Here is a 24,673-nt window from a genome sequence, read left to right on the forward strand (position 1 = left end):
CACACACAGGGTGGGGTGGCAGTGCAAGCACTGGAGAGCTGGAAAGCCAACAGTGCAATTCAGAACCAGCCAACGTCCTGAGAAGTACTGAGGCTAATGGTGATACTCTCGGTAGAACCATGCAAGTCCCACTGTGTAAGTCTCTGACTCCGGAGGCCTGAGATCAGGGGCCAGGTATCTGAGTGTAGATAGTGGATACTCTGAATCAAGACAAGTGAATGCACTCTTTCTCTGTCTGCTCTCCCCTCAGACTCTAAGACTAGAGCAAGTTCACCTCCATTGGTAGAGGAAGATCTTCATTTGGTTTACTGGTTCAAATGATTATCGCTTCTGTAAATGCTCTCATGGAAATAGTGTTTTACCTGCTATCTTGGTAACCCTTAACCTTGAAATATTGACAGCTAAAGTTAACCTTCACAGCACCTTTTATAATTCTTCCTATTTTAAATATATTCTTCAAATGAAATTTTCCTATTTTAAAAAAAATCCTTGACCTCACATATCCTATTGTCGACATACCATTTATTGCATCCTAATACTCAGTTAGTGCTGATTTCCTACTTTCCATCCACCAAAGTCGATGTTTCCCTTAGACAAAGTGTTTGACTCTGTGTTTAATTATGGACGAGTAAACTCGAGTTGTAAATAACTTCAAAGATAAAGTCTGATTCACACCATGTATGTCTAAAATGTTTCCCATAAAGAATGGAAACTCACAAACTCATGAGGGGTTTGACTGGGTCCTCTGGAAGAGCAGCCAGTGCTCTTAACTGCTGAGCCATCTCTCCAGCCTTGATCTGATGGCTCAACTATTTGTCATCAGGCTATGTTTTCCTCACAAAGTTGCCCTTTGACTTCCACACATGAGCTATGACACTTCCACATGTTGCACCACACACACACACACACACACACACACACACACACACACACACTTTTTTTAAAAATAGGCATGATAATTCAAGTGTCTGAGAAACAAATCTTATTTTTCTAAGCTACAATGGAAAAACATTTAACAAAGTTTGGCATTTCCTTTTCTTGTAAAACACACTCAGCAAACTGCACCAGTTAACTACAGTTTGGCAAATCGTTATGTTAAGGACATCTGAGATGTTTCATAAAGCAAGTAGTTTAATAAAACCATGACCGTGAGGACCTAGAATAATAGGCATGATGGTGAATGTTTAACCCCAGCACTTGGATAGCACATACAGGAGACTTGGTGAAGTCGAGGTCATCTCAGTCTACAGAGCAAGGTCCAGGCCAACAGGGCCATATAATAAGACCCTGCACCATTCTAAACAGGTAGCATTTCCTTAACCATTCCTGAATGTTTGGGGAGGGTTAGAACTGCCCTAGTGGTTTGAACAGATGAGATAAGGAACTGGAGAGATGACTTGGCATTAAGAGCACCGATTGCTCTTCCAGACAACCTGGGTTTGATTCCCAGTTCATACATGGCAGCTAGCAACCATCAATAACTCTAATTCCAGGGGATCTGACAGTGGCTTCCAGCCTCCACAGCCACCAGGAATGCATGTGGTATACAGACATACATGCAGGCAAAACACCCTTACACATAAAACAGACTGAACAACAAAACCCAATAAAATATGAGGTAAAAAAAAAAAAGGCAATATAATGGTGGCTCCTCAACTATGGAGACCACATTCTTTTAAAACAGCATTGTCTGCTGCACGTACACAATGTTCATCCTAGTTACGGCCTGGCTGATGTGAAGTAGCACCATGACAGACGCAACTCTTCTAGTTAGGGTTTTGCTGCCGTGAACAGACACCATGACCAATGGAGCTCTTATAAGGACAACATTTAATGGGGCTGGCTTACAGGTTCAGAGGTTCAGTCCATTATCCTCAAGGCAGAAGCAGGACAGCATCCAGGCAGGCATGGGGCTGGAGGAGCTGAGAGTTCTACATCTTCATCTGAGGGCAAACACGAGAAGACTGACTTCCAAGCAGCTAGGATGAGGGTCTTAAAGCCCACGCCCACAGTGACACACCTACTCCAACAAAGCCATACCTACTCCAACAAGGCCACACCTCCTAATAGTGCCACTCCCTGGGCCAAGAATATACAATGTTTGCATGTGAATGTGAGGGCCTGTATGCCAGGGCGTGTATATGAAGCTGAGAGAACGGCCTGAGGTGTCAGTCCTTGCCTTCCACCTTGGAGACGGGGTACCTTGCTTTTTGTTTTGAGAATACCGGGTTAGCCGGCCCAGGGACTTACAAGCATCTTATTTTAACTGTGGGCCCCAGGGACTCTTCTGTTTCGACATCTCATTTCCCCATAGGAACCCTGGGATCATAAGCACAAACAGCCAGCTTTACATGGGTTCCACGGATACAGATTCAGGTCTCCACACTCGCATTTCACCGTGCACTTAGCTATTTCCAAGTTCCTGAGACCATCCTCTTAAGGACTCAGACAGAAGGGCTGGGTCAAAAACTTGGAACATCAGATTGGGAAATGGTTATTTGTTATGAAGTGTGTGTGTGTGTGTGTGTGTGTGTGTGTGTGTGTGTGTGTTGTTGTTGTTGTTTTTTCTCCAAGGTAGTCTCATACAATCCAGACTACCCTTAAATTTAATCTTCTGCTTTTACCTCCCAAATCCCGGGATTACAGGCTAGGCCCACCATACCATATTTAGAATTAACACTTTTATTTTAAAAATAAATACGCGTTTTATGTACCTTAAATTAAAAATTAATAATTAATTTAATCAGTTATTAATTAAATTAATACATGATAATAAACAACTATGATTTTGGGATGGATATTGAACCCGTTACTACCAAAACGTTCAGTTGTAAGATACTTCTCAGGATCTTCATTTCCAAAGTTTCAATAAGATGCTTGTAACTACCCCGGGAACTGTTAAAAGTCAACAGAGTAAGAGCTCTGTCTGTCTAGGGGTGAGTCTCGGAGCCATTGACGTCTCTTCCTCTGTGACACGGTCGTCTCCATCAGATTGACTTACGTCCTTCCTCATATACCTCATACGCCAAGGACTTCTTATAACATTCATGGCTCTCGCTAAAGACTTCCTCCAACTGAGTTGGCAGATTTTATTGAGGACAGGATAGAAGTATTGGGGACTAACAACTTCTAAGAACTAAAGAGAATCGGGGGATAAATCCCCTTATTCTTCAAGTGGGGCAACTCAAGGGTCGGCAGGCATTGAGTACTGTTCTGGAAGTTTCTGTTGATCCCCACTTGATAGCAGTGATAAGAAGCTTGTGAACACTGTACGTTGACTTCTTTGGGCACATCTGGATGAAATGCTTATGCCAAAATCCTTGCTTCGATGTCAGCTAAGCTTCATTTCTGTTCCCTGGGCTCCGTTATTGCAATATCTGGGACCCAGAGAAATGTATGAGGTCTGGAGATTGACAGATCTTTGAGAACTGGTCTCCCCCAGCACCTGGGATTTGGAGCTGGAGGCTACTGGTCAGCTGCATCTCTCCTGTTCCTCTCTCCTGATGCTCGGGAAGGGCGTCCAAAGCCCAGGGCTGTGCTCTTCAGCTTCTTTGGCTCTGCCCTTCTCTGTTTCAAAAGCATCAACTTCCTTTCTGGTTTAGTTCCTTTTACGTTTTCAAGTTCCACTTTTCACCTTTGACCGCTATCCATGGATGGAGAGACAGGCAATTTATCCACACGAGGACTGAAGTCCTCAAGTTGGGCATAAAACGTAAATCCATCTGTGTTGATTTAAGAATTATGACTGAGACAAAGCTCGACAGACGGCTCAGTAGCTAAGAGCACATGTCGCTCTTGTGGAGGACCCAGGTTTGCTTCCCAGCACCTACCTGATGCCTCACAGCCATCTGCCACTCCAGTTCCAGGGGTTCCAGTGCCTTCTTCTGGTCTTGGAGGGCACTGGGCACGTGCATGATATACATGCATGGAGGAAAAAACACCCGTACACATAAAATAAAGTAAAAATCTTTACAACTTAAAAATAATGACCAAGAGAACATTGCGGTTGGCGTCTTTTGACTGATCACTTGGCGAGAAAGTTGAGATAAGGCCTGGTACCAGGTAATCAGAGACCCTCACAGGGAATGCTGGTCCCTTGACCCTGTCTTGTCTCCTAGTTCACAGAAAAGGGAGCTGACCCAGGAAGTAACCTACGGGAACAGAGTCTCACAGCTTGGAGAGGTAAGCAGTCCTCTTTCATCCCTCAGACCCCTCATGTTTTGCCAGAGGCTGGTTAACTCCTTTCTGATGCAGGGCCAGCCCCACCACAGTGTTCTTCCTTTGTTAGCTTTGGAATTTGCCATGACCATTAGGCCTGGAAAATATGAGAACAAATAGAACATTCTGCTAAGTCCCTCCATATGGCACAGTAGCAGCTATCCCAAGAATGTTTCACATCCAGGGTGAAAATATTGTTTGTTCTGTTTTAATTTCTTAGGAAAAAAAAATCTAGTTGCATGATTTTGTTTCCTTCAGAATTAACCATGAGTACCATAATTTTTACCCTTCTTTGGCAAAGCAGAAAACAAAGCAGCCGTTGTAGGCCCCCCCCTTGTTTTGACCTCAGGACCAATGACACTGCTCACCCCTCCCACTGAAGGCCACAGATACTGGTCTCCTGGAGAGTTCTGACTGCCCAGGGTGGCCGGAGGGCTGCGGAGTAAGCTTATCCCCAGCCCTAATTCCAAAGGGACAATTCTTCTGATTGTTCTCCAGTCCAGTCATATCAAATGCACCCAACAAGAGCTTCCAATTTCTGCTTTTGGAATAGAAATAAAAAAAAAAAAAAGACCAACACATTCCTTTTATGTTTGTGCAAATGAAAGGGAGAGAGAAGAAGCTGGGGTAACAGCAGAAAGAGCCTTTTGAGATGTAACTCAGCTGATTTCCCACTGAAGTCCTGAGACATGAATGAACATAACACACAGTTGTTCTGTCTCCTGGGGAGGTTGGCCCCAGGCCAGACACTCAAAAGTCTCTTATATAAAAGGCATAGCATTTGCATATAACCTATGGTCATCCTCCTATATAAACAACCTGCAGATGGATTCCAATACCTAATACCAGGTGAATACTGAGTGAGTAAACGCTACACTAACCTCAGGGAGTAAAGGCAAGAAAAACATCTGTCCATGTCCAGAAGAGAAGCAGACTTGCTGAACATTTTGACCCCTGGTTGGTTGGATCTACAGATAAGGATGCTGTAGACACAAAGAGTTTGTTACTAGGTGGGGTTAGGGACCCTGTGGTAGCCTTGATGCTTAGGCTTGTCCATCCGTCCCCACTGGGTCAATGAAACAGACAGACAGAAGGAAAAAGCAGGAAGCAGTTACCCGATGTGGTCAAACTGAAAAGATACACAAAGAGATCAGTGGTCCCTCCGCACCTAAGTCTAGCTTTGGAACCCAGACAGGAGGTTTAGGTCTGACTAGAAGGCAGGAGGAATGTATAAAGTCTCATGGAGGTATGGGCCTGTCAATGGTGCATTGACTTTGACCCATCGTTGTGTGGGTTTCAGACTCTCTTGTAAGGTGGCCTGAGAGGTGGTCAGAACTGTGTGAAATCTCTTCTCTGGGAGACAAGTTCCTCCTCTGGCTAGCAGCATTGCTGTGGCCTTTCCTTCTCCCCATGGCTCCTGGGAAAGTCCAATTCCTTGGAGGGCATCTATCTTCTCAATAGTCTGATGGCTACAGGAAGGGCATCTCCTTAATAGTCTGATGGCTACAGGGAGGGCATGAGGTGCTCTTGAGGAATATTCGTCCTGCAGGGGGGTTACAAGCTCACTGGATTTACCCGTGTCTGGATTTCAAGATCATATTCTGGGTATTTTGTATGGGCTCTGAGTTTGACAGTCTAAGAATGAGTGTGCCTTTATCAACCTCCAGTCATAGTGACTCAGGCATCATTGAAGATCCATTAAAATACATCTTTCTCTGACTACATCATGCTTCCTTGTTAAAGTGGGACATTCATAGCTCACTTAGTGTTCACTTCAGAACAAAGCAATTCACCACAGTCATTTAATTAAAAGCTAATTTCCCGTAATGTAAAATTTCATGCAATTCGGTATCAGCTGAGTAATAGGCTGACAGTAATGTTGTGTGTTCTGCACTACTCTCATTTTCTGCATTGATTCATGTTTGACTGGAACCTAATTGGCCATGTCTCAGTGCTGCAAACACCCCTCCTATGCAGAGATGTTTAGCCACTGGGTGTCTGCAGGAGAGCCAGCCTGAGAGTACCTTGAATTTAACACCTATATTTCCCAACTAAAACATGGGGGCAACCTCTAATCCATCCAGCCCCCACCCCCTAAGTCCACCTCTATGCTGGTTCTCCCGATTCTCCCACAGGAGAGCCCCTAGATGAAAATTAAAGACTCTAGTTGAAATCAGAGTTTCAAAGGGAAGACATTATAGTAACTAGGACTGACTCAGACAAGCTGCCTCCAGGAGCAAATAGTAGCCAGGGATGGGCTCTTCCTGGAAAAACATCCTCTAGAAAGCAAACGAAGTGACGCATGAAAGCTGAAAGGGATGGCTCTAGGAAAATAATACAAGCGTCTTCCTCCTTCTAACACAGTCAGTTCAACCCAATTGCCTCCATCGTTACAGACCAGCTACACCGAGATGGTGGAATTTCGTTTGCTAGGAAAGGAAAGGAAGGGAAACAATTCAAGAGCCTGGAGCTCTTCAGTAAGGGTGGTGGGTGGGGCGTTGTGTGTGGGTAGATGAGGACACAGGGTGACACTCTTTTAAGAGAGGATCAGGCTAGGTGTGATGGAGCACACCTGTAATTCAGCACTCAGAGGCAGAGGATGGGAGAAGAGAAGGAGGGAGGGAGAGAGGGAGCGAGGGAGGGGGAGGGAGAAAGAAAATGAGGAGAGGAAGGAGGGAAGGAAGGAAAGGAGAAAGAAAAGGTGTGGAAGAGGAAACGGCTATGCCCAAATAAGCACCGATACTCTCTAATGTGTCCCGAAAAAGATGTTAGTGTTCTAGTGTTCTGTTCCTCCTCTTCCTCCTCTTCTTCACAGCCTGGTGTATCAAGATGCATCCCATGCTCCTAGGAATAGGTCGTGAAGCCAGCATGGTCAGCACAAGGATTTTAACAACACAAATCACTAACCAGGCTTTTCTGGGGGTATATTAGGAACTCCACTGCCATAATAATTAAAAACCACGATAATATTACTAATGGTTCACAATAATTATTGTTGTGCCCATCTTTCATCTACTCATCATTAAACTTCTTTGGGGAATTGTGGAGCAAATTCGAAACTGTGGTATATTATGGCTCCTAGGCTAAACCATAAGAGAATTCAGAGAATCAGGCAGATGGGCAGGGCTTTTGAGCACAGGCAGACATGTTGGGCCTGTACCTCGGGATCAGACAAGAGGATGAGCAGATTAAATTCTGGTCTATTCTCCAGACTGAACGTCTGGGCTCATGCCTGAGTCAGTGAGGGAGATGGGACATATTTTCTCATGTTCACACAAGCTGCACGGCCACTGGGCCCTGAGCCTAAGGTAGGTATTTACTCTAGAGGTAGATTCCCACATCAGGAATAGTACACATAAGTCTTTCAGAGAGTTCCAAAGCCATGATGTGGAAGTTTCACAGCTAAGGAAGGGACCAGCTCCTGAGGCGATACTGAGGAACTTACAATAAAGCACTCAGGTGAGGAAGTGGGCAAAGGGTTTCTTTTTTTTTTTTTTTTTTTTTTTTTTTTTTGGTAGGCAAAGGGTTTCTTGATCAGACCGGTCACCTTTGGTCAGCTTCCAGGGCAGACTCTTGCCACCGGTGCCTCCCATCCTTAAGGTAAACGTGTTAGAAGAAGAGTTAAGTGTGGTTTGTTAGAGCCCGTGAATAACATACAGCAAGACAAGCTTCTGAAAATAAAACATAACCAAACGGGTGTCTTATGATCTCCCTTGTATAACTAAATTCCAGCTCCTGGGACAGAGGTAATGCAGACCACATCTAGGCGCAGATGCTGGAAATATTTCTATCTCTCCACTGCCTGCTTCTCCACTATAGTCATCCCGAAGGCAGCATATTCCAGACACAGTATTACAGAAGAGAGAAGCCAGCTGCAGATCCCATAGAAGATTCTGGCACGAATGAGGAAAAGTGTCTGTGTTATTAATTCATTTCTCACATCAGCATTACCAACCCTCTCGTGACTAAAGTAAGGTTAACACAGAAGTGTCTGTGCCCAACCTTCTGGGCTGGCACTTGTCACCAAGCCTCAGGACCTGTGCTTGAATCCCGGAACTCATATAAAGAAATGAGAGAACTGACCACTGTAGGTTGTCCAAAACAGACACACACACACACACACACACACACACACACACACACACACACACACACCAGTAAATAAATGTAACTTTGAAAGAATAAAAAAGAAAACCTGCTTTTCAGAAAGTATAGAAAAATAAAGCAAATGTCTAGCCTGCTACAAACCTGGGACAGAGTCCCAGGCTTACCTCCTTCTACTGATTCTTGACCGCCACCACAATTAAGGGCAAAGTATCCCCCTTGGCTTCTATAACTCCCCCGTATCTTTATTACAGAAAACATCTTGTTTTTATTAAGCTTATACCTAACAGTTTCTGTCACTTGCAAAAAGAAGGAGGAGGAAAGAAAGAAGAAAGGAAAGGAAAGTAAGAGAAAAGAAAAAGTCATGGCTAATTTGCCTGGCGTGTCTTCACGATACTTTATTATACCATGAAGACAGCTACCTAGTAAATAAGGTTTGTCCTTGATTTCTAATCCTGTCATGCCCTTCATTCCTCCTGAGGACATTAAGCTTATCCAGAAGAGGTTCCATAGCGTAGCTCTCAAGACAAGACTCCAGAGTTAGTGATCTCATCCATTTGTCAGAAACTTACTTATAGGCAGATAGTCTTCTCCGTTCATTGGTGACAGGAGACTGGATGACAAGTGACCCCCCTTTTGTCTTGTAGGGGCAGGTCACTTGTCCAAGAGGAATGCCTTGGGAGTTGACTGGCTGTTCAGAACCAGTGCCAAGTTCCTTTCCTCAGGTAGGGTGCCTCTCACAAAGGGGAGCTGTCATCTTAGAAAACACTCCCTGTACTTCGAAGGCCAATGCAGTCATGGAAACTGCAGACAAAAGAGCTTTTGGTGACTGCCATTGCCGAGGCCTGGTGCCTTCAGAGCCGCTCCAGAAAAGGTGAATGGATAATCTCGAGCAACATAACTTACGCTTCTCCCAGATATTACTCACTGGCCAACGGCTCACTGGAGAGTTGTAGGCCGCGTCTGCACAGAATCAATTCAGCAAAAACACCGCAGACCTTCATGCCTATTGCACGGAACTGAGTGACCCCTAACAGGAAACACTCTAGGTGTCAGGGAGTAAAGGCAAGAGGGCTTGGACAGAAAAAAGGTAAGTTCATCCCTTCAAACTCTTTGTCTACTATCTCAACCATAAACTTAAGCAGAATTAAGACAGCAAGATCAATGAAGGAAAATTTGAGCCCAGAATTTGAGCTAAGGATGCAGTACTCAGGAAGTGGAGGCAGGAGGATCATGCGTTTGAGGTTTCCTTAGGCCTCATAGCAAGGTCGAGAACGATGTGAAAGATGAGGAGATAGCTTGGTCAGGAAAGTCTCCTTCCTTCCAAGCACAAGGATCTGAACTGATACCCACAACTCACACAAGAAAGGGTGGGTGACATGGTGACACACTTGTAATCCCAGCGCTGGGGAAAGAGGTAGGCAGAGCTCTGGGACTCTGGGACTCACCGGCAAGCCATCCTAGCCTACTTGACAAGTTTCAGGCCAGTAAGAGATAGTGTCTCAATGACAACATCATCATCATCATCATCATCATCATCATCATCATCAATAACAACAACAACAAAGTACCATAAAAGAGTGACACCTAAGCTTGTCTTCTGGTGTGCACACACAAGTATACATATACACATACACATACACATACATATATATATATATACATATGCACATGCATATGCATACTCAATAAACACGCATGTGCACGCACACACACATAGCATACACACAGACCACACATACTTACAAGCATTCTCGTGCACACTCATATGCACGCATACATGATGTCAACAAAGCAATACCTAAAGTTGTCCTCCAGCCTCCATATGCACACATGTGTACCTGCACACACATGTATACCTGTACAGACACTAACATGCACATACACATATGTAAAGAAAGACTTGAGCTCACTGTTCAAAAAAGGGCAGAAACAAACCAAAAAAAAGGGTCATTCTCTGAATTCAGGGCTAGCCTGGTCTACAGAGCAAGGTCCAGGACACCTGGAACTACACAGAAAAGCCTTGTCTTGTGAGAGAGAAAAGAGAGAGGAAGGAGAGAGAAAGACGGAGATAGAGAGACAAAGACAGAGAGGAAGAAGAAAAATGTCAAACAAAGCATTACTAAGTAAGGAAATGAATCCAAAACAATGTAAACTTAGAAATTTATATCACAGCTTATATCATAAAAAGAGATACCAAAATCTGATTTACATGGCTGTAAATAGAAAGGAAGCTGTACTAGAAATTATCTCAAATTCCATGGCAAAATGACTATAGAGACTGAAAGACTAACTATGGCCGCTGGCTAAATTGCCATCTGTTATTTTAACTTTTATTACATTCAGAGGGGCATATGAAAATATAGGTGTATTTTAAAGACTATCCATATGTTTACCTCTTAGCCTAGTATAAGAATTCAATATTATAATTAAAATACTTTATATACATTATTAAAATGTCATAATGAAGTCCATTACTATGTATAATTTATGCTATCACAAATATTTTTAAAATAAAATATTAACTATTTTTCTTATGAGGAATTTTTAAAATTTATGTATATGCATGTCTTTTATGTTCAGTTACCTGTGGAGACCAGCAGACGACATTGGGTCTCTTGGTGGTAGAGTTAGAGGTTACATGAAACGTGGGTCCTGAGAACAGAACTCTGGAAAAAGCAGCAAGCACCCTTAAGTACTGGGCTAACTCCAGTGCCAAATATTAACTATCTCATAAACCCTGCCCTCCTGCCCTCTATTTGGCTTTGCCACTTATATTTCTATATGTAAATAATATACTTTTTTACTTTGAAATTGCAGTAGCTTCCTAATGAAAGATCAAACTTACACCACTGAGACCTCCTCGATGAGCACAGCAGAATCTTGGTATCTGTTTCTCTAGAGTTTCTAAAAGGCCTTTTGGGAAATTCAGTGGGCCAGGTCATAAACCAGTCCTGGGGAACAGAGGACTCTATATCTGGTCACGTGGTGTATCACGTGGTAATGCGGCAGTGAGTCTGGCGTGGGGTCAGCTACAGTGCTCAGACTTCAGGGTCACTCTTTTCCTTCCTGCTCATCTACAGCTCTCCGGTGTAAACTCAGAGGAAAGTTTGGTGATCCAAAATGAGTGTCCTCGATGATCATGAAGCAAGAGCTGCGTCAGAAAATTACCGGGTCGCAGATTCGATCTGCACATGCTCAGTCAAGCATCTGTATTCAGGATTGATGAGAAGGCAAGCCAGCACTGAAGCCTGGCTCGAATGCCAACATGTCTACGGTGGAGGCTCATTCTCCTGTCTGACTCCAACTGCCTTCTATATCCACTGATAACTCTCTTCGAATCTCCGTTTACCATCAGCGTGGGATCTCCCTTTGTCTCTCTCCTGTGTTGGATCTTGTATCAAGGTATAGGCTCCATAATTTGCAAACTAAAAATGCAGGGTCCCTTTGCTTGAGTTTTAAGCATTTTAAGACAGTGTCAGAAAGTATTAAACAAAGTCCATTAGTCCAAAGAGCCTTCCTATGTGCAGGATCCTATGTGAGGACATAAGTTGTTTTGAATTTGGGCCAGAGAGTTTCTCCTTGGTGGCAAATTCTCAGATGTAAATGTTTCTATCTACTGCTCAAATTTTATTACAAGGTCAAGCTTGAATAGCCTGCCCTTTTCCTATGGCATTGCCTCCTAAAGGTTCCTCAAAAGGACCCTTTTGGAAGACACAATGAACCCCTAATTAATGACATAATAATTCGTGGTATCCAAGTATATACCTATTGATGGGTCTCAAAGCAGTGACAAATGACTGAGGTGTCTGTGTAACATATCAATGTGGACCTGGTTACCTGGTTCTCCCAGCATCCCTCAGCCCCTACTTGTCACAAGGTACGGCTGACATTCCCTGACCCCTACCCTTAATTTCTCCAGCCCAGGGGCTGAGCTATCATTTCCCTACCTACCATTCCCTCATAATTCAGACATTTTGGTTACATGGCCTACCCTTTACCCTCTTGGCCACTCTCTTTTTGTCATCCCTCTCTCCCCTGCTCCCCACCCCATGGCTCAGCTCTGTCTGGCCTTGTTCACTCTGGACTCTCCCAGGGGTCTCTATGTTCTCACTTTTATCTACAATAAACCTCCTCCATCATACCTAGGACCACTCACATTCTTCCTTTTTTCATTTCTTTTTCATTCACCAATGTGTTCTGAGCACATAGTATCTGGGCTTCCTTTGTCAACCTCATTTGGCATTTGCCCTTCTCCACAGCTAAGGAGAGAGATTAGTAGGGATGCTAACTTGAACACATACTTTCACTTGCTGTACTGACCACTTTACTCTCTGGTGAAAAAATACAAGAAAACCAGGGCTCTTACAATGTGGGGCACATGGGTTCACAAAGAAGGAATCTCTAAGTGAGCTAGGACCAGGTTAATAACGACAATAATTTCATGGATTGGGTAGCTTTACATTAGACATTTAGAAGCTTTTTTTTTTTTTCAAAAAGCATTGACTCCTCCCTTGGACCACAAGGCTAACACATTGTTCTCAACCTGTACTCATCTTGGAATCCAGAAAAAGCAAGGACAGACTCACCTCTCCTATCATGGGGCAATCACCCACAGGGCAAGACTGCTTCCTGGGCACAGGAATCATCTTGTAGCAAGCGCCCTGGTCCCTTGAGAATGACTGGTTAAGAGATTAACAATTCATCACCTTCAGTGGTGGGCAGGATCTTGACTAGGACTGCTTGATCATGTACACCTCTGTCCCTTTATTTAAATCTAGTGAATGTCAGAATACCAAATATGGAAGTGGGCTCACTGGACCCCTTTATATCTTCTTCCCAATGTGGACACAATGAATACTTCTTTTCACAGCTCCTTGATTGGAAAGTGGGGACAGGTAGCTAGGCATACCTGCCAGGATAGCTATAGGTGATAAAAAGCTCTTGTACTGTGGTGGTTTGAATATGTCAGGCCCACGGGAACACTATTAGGAGGTGTGACTTTGTTGGAGGAAGTGCATCATTGTGGGGGGTGGGCTTTGAGGTCCTATGCTCAGATTCCACCTTAGATTCTGTGAAACAGAATCTCCTGATGCTGCCTTTGGATCATGTAGAACTCTTGGCTCTTCCAGCACCATGTCTGCCTGGATGCTGTCATCCTTCCCACTGTGATGATAATGGGTTGAATTTCTGAAACTGTAAGCCAGCCCTGATTAAATATTTTCTTTTATAAGAATTACCTTGGATATGGTATCTCTTCACAACAATAAAAACCTAACCAATATAGAAGTTGGTACCAGAAGTGGGGTATTATGATAGGGCTGACCATGCTTTTGTTTGTGAGAATGTGGATTTTGGGACTTTAGATTTGGAAAGCAGTGGGATGTATTAAGTGGAGCTTAATGGTCCTCCTAGTAGGACTATGAAAGACAGTGGTGCTGAGGATGACTTGTACTATGGAGTCCTGGCTCGAGATATTTCAGAGGAGAATTTTAGTATGTGGTTTAGAGACTCTTTTTATATTTTGTTGAAGAATGTGGCCGCTTTTGGCCTATGCCCAAAGAGTCTGCCTGAGGCTAAGGTGAAGAGTTTCAGATTAATTGCATTGACAAAGGAAGTCTCCAAAAAAAAAAAAAAAAAAAAGCCCAGCATAGACTTGTCCTCTGGCTTACTCTTATAAAGAGTGTTTTGATCAAGTGTAGCAAGTTTAGAAATGAAAAATACAAAATGTATGGTTCGAGTATTAAAAGGGCACTAGGAAATGCAATGGACCTAAATCCTGTGTTGAAGGATATTAAATAGAAGCAAGGGAGTGGGGCAAGATCCCACCCAGCTAAGTTTATTGTTTACGTGTTTACAGTTGAACAAGGGAGAGTTATATCATGTTAGTCATAATTACATGGATATTGTTTTCATTTGGACTTTTAATTTGAAATGAACTATGATCCAGAAATGGAGGGCACACCTGTGATCCAGATCTTGGAGCTGGAAGACACACGGTTTTGATCAGGATCTTGAGACATAATGATCATTAGAAGTTTAGTCCCAGGCCTGGTGGTACATGCCTTTAATCCCAGGAGATAGAAGCAAACAGATCTCTGAGTTCAAAGCCAGTTTAGGACAGAGCAAGTTCAAAGTAGAGAAAAGCTTAGGTCCAGACTTGGTATATACCTTTAACCCCAGAACTCAGGAGACAGAGGCCTGCAGATCTCTGAGTTCAAAGTCAGTCTACTGAGAGAGTTCTAGGAGGGCCATGTTTAGGCAGTGAAGGAATTAGAAAACAGAAAAGTAGATGATAATGTAATAGAACAAAGTGGGCAGCCCCAGAAAGCAGCAGAACTCGGCAGCTTCAGCCATGTGGAGTCCAGAATAGAAGGGACGACTGGGACAGTTGATGCTGGCCAGCTGGAGCTAAGAAATCAGCAGTGGTTAGGAAGATACCAGCATGGGGTTGGGGATTTAGCTCAGTGGTAGAGCACTTGCCTAGCAAGCACAAGGCCCTGGGTTCGGTCCCCAGCTCCGAAAAAGAAAAAAAAAAGAAAAAAAAAAAAAGGAAGATACCAGCATCACTCAGACAAAATCTTCTGGGAAGTATTTTCTGAGAAAACAAAGAAACTGTTCCAGAGATAGCCATGATTGGATTTTGTGTTGCAGCTGGTCTTGGTAATGTGTAATTGATATAAATTTGAAGGCATGAAGAACAGCTGAGACTTGGGACTGTGAGAGGCCAGGAAAGGCCATTGGTGAAGGTGCAGCCTCAGTTACAGTTGATGGCCTAGGACTGAAGGGGTCATGCAAAGAAGCTGAGGCTTGGCAGCATGAAGAGAGCATATGAAAGGCTATTATTGGTGAAGCCTAGTTGCATTGGAAAACTTCAAAATATTGGAGATGCCAGTACCATGGGATAGCCCATGAACAGAAACAACAGTAGAATGGAGTTGACCAGAGCCTAGAGTGCTACAGAGGACAGAGCTGGCAAGGTGACCCAAGACCTTTGGAGGAGACCAGAAGATCATGTGAGGATCCCAGACATTGGAACAAGAAACTGTGAAGTTGAAGTTGCCTTGGAGACCCCAAGATGTTAGAGATGTCAGAGCTGTGGGACACCTGCTGAGGAAAGCTGCTAACAGGGGGTGGAGCCAGCCCGAGAGGAAGAACTGTGTTTCAGTCAACAACACTGAAAGGAGTCAGACATCAGACATGGAGATATTGAGTCTGGACTTTGCCAAACTGTTTTTCTGTCTTGTTTTGGTCCGGTATTTCTTTGCTGACATTTTGGAATGGTAATTTATATCCTACGATGTTGGAAGTATGTGACGTGCTTTTTAACTTTGATTTTGATAGGAGATTACAGTCAAGCAATTGCTTGCATGAATCTCAGAAGAGACTCTTAACACTGTTGAGATGCTATAAACCATGGAGACTTTTGAAGTTGTATTAAATGTATTTTGGATTATGCGATGTCTAGGTATTACCTTCATAGACTTATGTTTCTACAAACCTATGGGGGCCACGGAGTAGGGTATGGTGATTTGAATGTGCTTGGCTCATGGAAATGCCACTATTAAAAGGTGTGGCCTTGAACCGGATGTAGATCGCTCCTGAGAGACACAGCCAGAATACAGCAAACACAGAGGCGAATGCCAGCAGCAAACCACTGAACTGAGAAGGGACCCCCGTTGAATGAATCAGAGAAAGGACTGGAAGAGCTTGAAGGGGCTCGAGACCCCATATGTACAACAATGTCAAGCAACCAGAGCTTCCAGGGACTAAGCCACTACCTAAAGACTATACATGGACTGACCCTGGACTCTGACCTCATAGGTAGCAATGAATATCCTAGTAAGAGCACCAGTGGAAGGGGAAGCCCTGGGTCCTGCCAAGACTGAACCCCCAGTGAACTAGACTATCGGGGGAGGGCGGCAATGGGGGGAGGGTTGGGAGGGGAACACCCATATAGAAGGGGAGGGGGAGGGCTTAGGGGGATGTTTGCCTGGAAACCAGGAAAGGGAATAACAACTGAAATGTAAATAAGAAATACCCAATTTAATAAAGATGGAGGGGAAAAAGGTGTGACCTTGTTGGAGGAAGCGTATCACTGTGGAAGTGGGCTTTGAGGTCTGTACTCCAGCTCCACCCAGTGTGTGGAAGGGAGTCTCCTGCTGCTGCCTTTGGATCAAGATGTAGAATGCACCGTGCCCGCCTGGATACCACCATGCTTCCCACCATGATGATAATGGGCTGAACCTCTGAAACTGTAAGTCAGTACCAATTAAGTGTTTTCTTTTATAAGAGTTACCTTGGCTGTGGTGTCTTCACAGTGAAACCCTAACTAAGACACATCCCAACTCTAGCAAACAATCATGTGAAAGAGGCCGTTGAGCAGCAGTCACTAGTGGCCAGCTGGAGAGGTGCAGGGGGTTGGGTGGGACGGAGGGATGGCCTCGCAAGGCTGCCTCTGCCCATGCTTTCTACACTGTTTGGTAAGGAAGAAGTATTTGATGACTGGCTTGACAGAGGCAGGGAAATCTGAAAGCTGGTAACATATTGCTACATGTAGTGCAACATTTGTTTACACGATAGTCCTTAGACTCTGAGCAAAGAGGGAAACGCTCCTTCCAGTCCTCTCTGGATGATGCGGGGTAAGTAGGGTCATAACAGAGAAGTCATGGGTATGTGCCCTGTGACAAGTAGGAGCCACATAAGGTGTCTTCCTGATTTGCTCATACAAGAGGTTCGCATAAATATCTTATTCCACACCTGAACTGATGTCTTCGTTTCCTTTCTAGTTGCTGTGATAAAGTGCCCTGAAAAGACAACTGAGCAAGAAGGGTTCGTCTTAGCTCACAGTACCATGTTGTATAGCCCATCGCTGCAGGGAAACCACCACGGCGAGAACTTAGAACGCTGTTACGTCATATCCACAACCAAAAGCAGAGAGAAATGGATGAATGTGTTCACACTTTGATTTTCTTCTCCTTATTTGTACAACCCAAAGCTCAACCCCAGGAAAGAGTGCCACCCACACACCATTTAGGCCTGGACTTCTCACATCAATTAATGTAGTCAAGACAACCCCCAATCTGATGTTGAGACATCAGTAAGACTCCCTCCCCAGGTGACTCCATTGCATCTGGTTAGCATTTGACCATCATGGGGACACCACACACCCTTGGATAAGACATGCCCTTAAGACATAAGAGGAGCTATCCGCATTGGGAATGCTCTAAGAAGGACTCCTACCCAAACTTTCCTCTAGCGTTGACCCCTGTGTGAGCCACCAAGTTAAGTCTCTAGCCAAATGAGTCTGAAGACTGCAGGGCCAAAGGAAAAAAAAAAGCAATGTTATTCAGACTTTCTGAAGAAACTGAGTAACAAACCTGTAACTGCTTCATTTTTAGGATTTTTTAAAAACTTTTTTTTTTTTGTAAAATCACTGTTTTTGAAATGCCTAATTTGAGGCATGTGAGTGTGAACCATTTGGGGGACACTTTGAGGCTTGAAGTTTTGTCTATAATGGGTGTTCCCTCTTTTTTTCCCCTTTAGCTGTTGACTTTCTTATTTTTTATTTTTCTTTTTTATTTATTGCACATGCTCAGGTGCGTGTACATGTTCGTGAGTTCATGAGTGTCAACATCAAGTGTCTTTCCTTGATCAACCTTCGCCACTGCTTTTGCAGATAGCATCTCTCATTGAACCCGTAGCTCTCCCGTTTGCCGGGTCTGGCTGGCCAATGAGCTTCAGGAATCCACCTGTCTGGGTTAGAGGCATTCAGCCCGGTGCCGTATTAGTCTGTTTTACTCGTCTCAAGTACCATTTGGATTCAGCTGTCTATAGTAATATGTTTGCTACTGTTAACAAATTTGTTTTCACAGGTGGATAATGAACAAAGAAACAATTTAGAGTTTCTTCCTGGGTCTTCGCTAATCCAGATCAAGTCCAATACAGAGGTCAACCCTAGCAGCAAACCACTGAACTGAGAACAGGACCCCCTTGGGGGGAATTAGAGGAAGGATTGAAAGAGCTGAAGGAGCTTGCAACCCCATAAGAACAACAATGCCAACCAACCAGAGCTTCCAGGGACTAAACCACTACTGAAAGATTATACATGGACTGACCCTGGGCTCCAATAGCATATGTAACAGCCTTGTTGGAGCACCCAGTGGAAGGGGAAGCCCTTGGTCCTGCCAAGGTTGGACCCTTAGTGCAGGGGAATATGGGGTGGGCAGTAAGGGGGATGGATGGGGGAATACCCGTATGGGGGAGGGGGAGAGGAGGGGGACTTATGGACAGGAAACCAGGAAAGGGAATAACATTTGAAATGTGAGTAAAAAAATATATCTAATTTTTTTTTAAAAAAAGCTTAAATCCCAGTTGACACAGGCAGTTCTATATGCTGTCAACATGAATTTGTTCTTTCTTTGATGAGGGAAACCCTAGGAGAAGCTTGGAGTGCTCTGTTCTTGCGGTCCCTCGTGGTGTTTACAAAGCCCCAGAGCCAGAGGAGGCAGGGGTGAGTTAAACAGCAGCCGCCTATCACGTGCTGAGCATGCGCGGGGCATCCTGATTGGAGGCAAGACATCTGGAGCTCCACCATATGCTGGACGGACCAGAGGGAACAGCCAAGAAACAACCCAACCACCACCTTAGAAAACCGCCAGTTGACAGTGACAGGTCCTCTGAGGAAAAGATTTTCACTTCAACCAGGACAGTTTTCTCCTTATGTGAGACACATCCCACCACTCAAAATCTGGGCGATGCGGAGGATGGGGTGGGGATGCCGTAGCTGAAAACCTCCCATATTTTTCAAGCATGACAGGAGAAAGGTTAGCATGGACTTTAACCAGTAGGTCCCTGGTGCCTGCCAGAGCTCTGCAAATATAACCCGCACACACTGCCAATATTAATTTGGCAACAGTTTTTTGAGAAGCTGATCCCTGTGGCAGCTGTGAGCTGGGGCCGCCGCCAAACATACTGGGAACGTACTGGAATTACCGGAGACATCCCAGAAGCCCAGGGAGCATCGCAAGGGCGGAGGTGGGCAAACGCATTACTTAAAGGCTTAGCAGATACATTGGGAAGTTTGTGTGACTCCCACCCTCAGGTTTAAAGGGAGAAGACAGCCAAGCTAGGGATTCTGACTGCTATTCAAAGATATAAGAAGTCCAAATTAGATGCTCCAGGTTACGCATGGGAACTTAACAATGTCATCTTTTAAATATTTTTCTTTCTGCCCCGGGTTGGATGGGGCATACAAAGTGGAATCATAAAAAGTCACACTAATTCCTTAGAATTCATAGCTTTCTCTTATTTTACCCCCCCCCCACCCGTGCCTGGAAATGGCTCTTAAACTTTCCTCACGAATGAAGGCACTGGCCACGGGGGTGGGGGGTTGGGGGGGTGCTCAAGGCTATCCAGTTAATAAGTGACAGAAGTCACTGAACTAGGTCTGACCCTAAGCCACTAACCTTTCTTGGTTGCTTCACTTCCTTTCCAGAGGTGAGGTGTGTCTTCCACACCCTTAGCAAAGAGGTCCCTGTCTAAATAAATAAAGATGTTACCTGCTGTGCCTGTAAGCATTGCCTCCACTTCTTTTCTGTCCCAAGACACCATTCATACTGTCCCCCTAACGCAATGGCTTGCTACGTTTTTTGAACTACTTTTATTGTTTTGGGTTTGTTTTGTTTGGTTTGGTTTATTTTGATTTTATTTCTGTTTGGAATTTCACCGGCCCGCTGGCTTACGTTCAGACCAAGTCATCTCGCTGTTCGTGACCGACAGACTGTAGACCACACTCAACCAATGCTCAGATCTTACTGTAGTCACTTAAGCCAAGGTTATCCAGTCAGTCTGTGGGTGTTTGATGAGTGCCACTCCCTGCCAACCTCTTCTCTCGTCCACCATTTGTGTGGGTTTTTTCCAAATGTGATTCATACTGAGTCACTCTTTGTCTCAACTCTCTCTGTACCTGTAGAGTGAAGATGAGACTTGTACACAAGTCTGTCCATCTAGCTCTGGACTAAAGGTAAACTAAGACTCCATAGCATAGCTTCATTTGTTTTGATAGAGCATCAAGAGTATAAATTCCTGCCTGCCTTATATATAACTGGAGCATAAAGTATGAATACAAATGCTCTCTCCTGACCTCACGACAGAGAAGTGTAGTCCTAAAGGGTACTGTCACCCGCAGGTTTCATGCGTTAAAGCTGGCTGTAAGTTTCCTGGTGGTCAAGGGAAAAGTTAAAACAGTCACATTGTCTGCATTGTGTTAACAGAAAATAAAACCTACCAGACCTTATGAGACAATCTCAATATTTTATGGTACTATTTTATCTTCTTTGCTTTCTTAATTGTAAAATTACTACATATTCTTGTTACTGAAATCAAACAGCATAAATATCTACGAACCATAAAATACATCTTTCTTACTTAAATCTATTTCCCCATCTCCAGGAGACAAAACTCCCTGTACAAATCATGTGTTTCTAGATTTTTATCTTTTTTTTTCCTGGGCATTTAGAATGATCTGTGATAGAGTCTGGCTTTCCCTGTTTGATTACCAAACATACCGAACCATGTTCCTCCGTGGGCTCCATTTTCACCTGACAAGGCCGTCTCTATCAATAGAAACACAGTCTCTGGATGTCGTTTTAGTGTCTCTTGGGTGTTTGGTTTCGTCGAGGGAATGGCCATTCCCTTTGAAGGCTGCTCCTGCTTAGAGTGGGCAAGCAGTAGAGGCACTCAGAAGTGGAAGCTCGGGGGTTCTCTGGGAAGTCTGAGGGAAGGTGTTCTGCTAGCGCAAACATGAAAAGGAGTGTTTCCCTCAAGTGGACACAGGTGAAAGACTAAGGCAAACTCGTGAAGGAACGTTTAGCTGAAGCAGACATAGGAGAAAGGATGTTCTGCTAAAGCAAGCACGTGATAAAGGATTCTTTGCTGACAACCTGCATGTGTTAATCCACTTTCACTGCATCATTGACCTGCATTTGTCGGGACTCCACCAAAAAGTTTCTGGTGGTGTGCTGCAGTTCTGCTGCGTCCACTGGCTTGGGCCGATTGGCAGAGTGACGTCAGCTGAGACAGACTCACGTGCTGAGGCAAGACCCATGGAGGACACGTGATGTTTGGAGAGGGTGTAAGTAGGACTCAAGGACAGAGACCGAGGCTGAGTTTGGCTTGCTTATAGTCGTGCAATGCTTGTGGGTCTCCTGTCTCCGCTGAGGCGCAGCTGAGAACGTCTCCAGCGTCCCTCCTTTGTGCCTCTTGCTGACTTGATCCAAGGCTAAGGTCTGGCTGCCTCTGCTAGGTTGTTTCACCACGGCTGCTAACCTGACTCTACCAAACTGGACTGCTGGCGTATCCGTGAAGTGGTTGTGAGTGGTCGAGCGGCTGCTGCTGACCTGTGAGCTGAACTGCCGATTTCCAGAGAACACAGAGCTACTGCGAAGAAGCGTTCTAAACAGGTCCCCTTCTCCATAACCTTTCATTCCCACTGCCTTTGGCAGGTGGTGGGCTAAAAGGGAAGCTAAAATATTTAAAAAACCATCGTTAAAAACAGGTTTTGAAAGAAATTAAAGTCACAACACTTACTGATGTTTAGACCAATTTTTAGCACACAGCTCATTCATTTAAGGGTGAAGAATTCACTTCCAAAGAGTGTGTGGGTTCACCTTTTCATCACCAGGGTCTGGGCATTTTCCCACTCCCTTGCCAGCCCTAGATATTAGCACCCTTTCCCATCTTCTGGCGCAAACTTTAAATGGAATGTCCCCTCGAAAGCTTGGCGAACTTTATTCATGAGCACAGAGCAATGGGGCAGGCACCCTGGGCTTTAGGTTGGTGGTCTTTTAGGTTGTGTTCTGTGGAGTCCTAAGAATTCTGAGGGTGCCTCTAAGGAACAGAGGGCGAGACCGTCCTCTCTTGACCAGGCCAAGTGAGGTCTTAAAATCCGTTTTTATCTTTAATCAAATAAGATGCTGCTGTTCAAAAGTGGCCTGGGGTCTTGTTTCTTAGCAAACCATTAGAGACTTGAAGAAAATCATGTAGGCAAAAAAAAGGGGGGCCTCAAAAGGGTGGATCTCTAACCGTAGACTGTAAAAGGGAGTCCGACTTCCAGCTAGCCTGTATGAAAGGCACAGAACCCAGATATTTTATTTATGAGCTGTAAGCCTAGAGTGGGCAGGTTTGGAAGCTATTCTGATTCATACCTCAGGCATATGTCCCTTGTTACTTGCTGTTTCTCCTGGCCATGTACTCATGGTCCATCTCCTCTCATGCCTGCTGCTGCTGCTGCTGCTGCTGCTTCTTCCTCCCCCTCCTCTTCCTCCTTCCCCTCCTCTTCTTCCTTCCCCTCCTCTTCCTCCTTCCCCTCCTCTTCCTCCTTCCCCTCCTCTTCTTCCTCCTCCCCCTCCTCTTCCTCCTCTTCCCCCTCCTCTTCCTCCTCTTCCCCCTCCTCTTCCTCCTCTTCTTCCTCCTCCCCCTCCTCTTCCTCCTCCCCCTCCCTCCTCCTCCTTCCTCCTCCTCCTCCTTTTTCTCTGTCCTTTAACCTCTCTCCCCTCTCTACCTGCAACCCCCAGTGCCAAGTAACCAAAACCTCACCTACCCCTGTCTACTGCCCAATCACAGGCTTTCATCTTTTGTTGACCAATTAACTTGTGGAGCAAGGTTCACACAACAAAAGCTGGTGTATGTGAGGATCTCCTTGTCCTTGACCATCTCCTTATGGGGGAGACCAGATTTTGGGGTACAGAACTTAGCATTTGAATACAAGCAGCATCAAATCAACCTCCTACATTCCCCCCTTTTTGCCTAAATAAATTTTCATTGTATCCAAGCATGAGGCCGAGTGTGGGAATGCATACACCTGCTCTTGTTCAGCCCAACCCCCACCCCCATTACCTTGTAAGGTCACTTTCTCCACAATTTTGATTATCCTTTCCCCACAATTCTCTTTCCTCGTGGAAACACTCCCAGCCTGTGTGGTGGTGTGACCGCGAATGGCCCCCATAGGCTCATATGTTTGAATGCTTGGTTCCAGTTGGTGGAAGTGTTTGGGAAGGATTAGGAGGTGTGGCCTTGTTGGAGGAGAGTGGGCTTTGAGGTTTTAAAAGATTGGTACTACTCCCCAGTTCATGAATCAGTATGTGAGCTCTCAGGGGCTGCCCCATTATCACGCCCCCTGCCTGGGGCCAGGCTCCCTGATATGATGTGGTATCTTCTTACCTCTCTGGAACTGTGAGCCCCAAATAAGCCCTTCCTTCTATAAGAGTTTCTGATCATAGTGCTTTATCACACCAACAGAGAGCTGACTAAGGCACCCTATGCATCCTATTTGGCTTTATCGGTATAAATTAGGTTTCCTTTGCCCTGGACTCTGAATAAAACCCTGTGGTCCCTTAAGACTGCAGGGAGCCCTTCTGAACCTTAGGTCCTCGTGTTTTTTCTACCTCCTTCTCCTTGATCCATCATACAGAGCACCTCCTTCTGTAGTCGTCACACGTGCCAGCAGCTAACTGTTCCACCTAACAAACACATTCTGCCAAACAACGGAGTGGGGGTGTGCTGGGTCATTATGGAAGCAGAGGGATCTCAGATCCCGGGAGGCAAACGGCTTCAGAGCACACAGTGAACGTTACTGTTCTCTTTGCTGCCAGATGCCACATCTACCTTAGCTCCCTGGTCACCTCCTTCTCCTTCATCATCTTTACACACTTTGACCTGCACTAGGCTAGAATGTCGCATCACTTCCTTCCCCACGTTAACCTTGAAGGTCGCATCACTTCTTCCTCAACTCTTCCCCACTTTGGGACAAACCTTTGGGTGAGCATGCTTCCTTTTAATCACTTCTTGTGCCCTGAATCTTTAGCATACGAACCGTGAATAATCACTTATCCATGACCTTTAAGTATATAGTGTAAACAAATTAAAATATAATGTAAACAAGCTGGCAATGTGTTATAACATGTGGGAGATGTCTCCTTGAAAAGACTACAAGCTGTGAACCTGCTGAAAGTTAAAACCTGCGTGTGTATTTTTGGCTTTTATTTATCTTTTAGGATTCCCATCATCCAGCTGTCCTTCCGGTCCCCTTCATGCTGGCATTTAATCTCTTTAAACTTTTTCTCACCGCCTGTATGAGCTGGACACAATTTTTGCTTCTTCCCTTCCACATGTCCGGCTGTTAAAGAAGTGGAGACGATCATGGATATCGATAAAGTATCTTTTCCTGCAGAGATCTCAAAAATAAAGACCATTACATAAAGTAGCATGCTATACAAGCCAAGTCCTAAAGCCCCCTTTAGTGAACCTCTGGAAAATATCACTTGGAATCCCTGCCAGACCTTCTATGGCT

Source organism: Rattus norvegicus, chromosome 14 (genome assembly GCF_021556685.1).
Source record: "Rattus norvegicus strain SHRSP/BbbUtx chromosome 14, alternate assembly SHRSP_T2T, whole genome shotgun sequence".
NCBI lineage: Eukaryota > Metazoa > Chordata > Mammalia > Rodentia > Muridae > Rattus > Rattus norvegicus.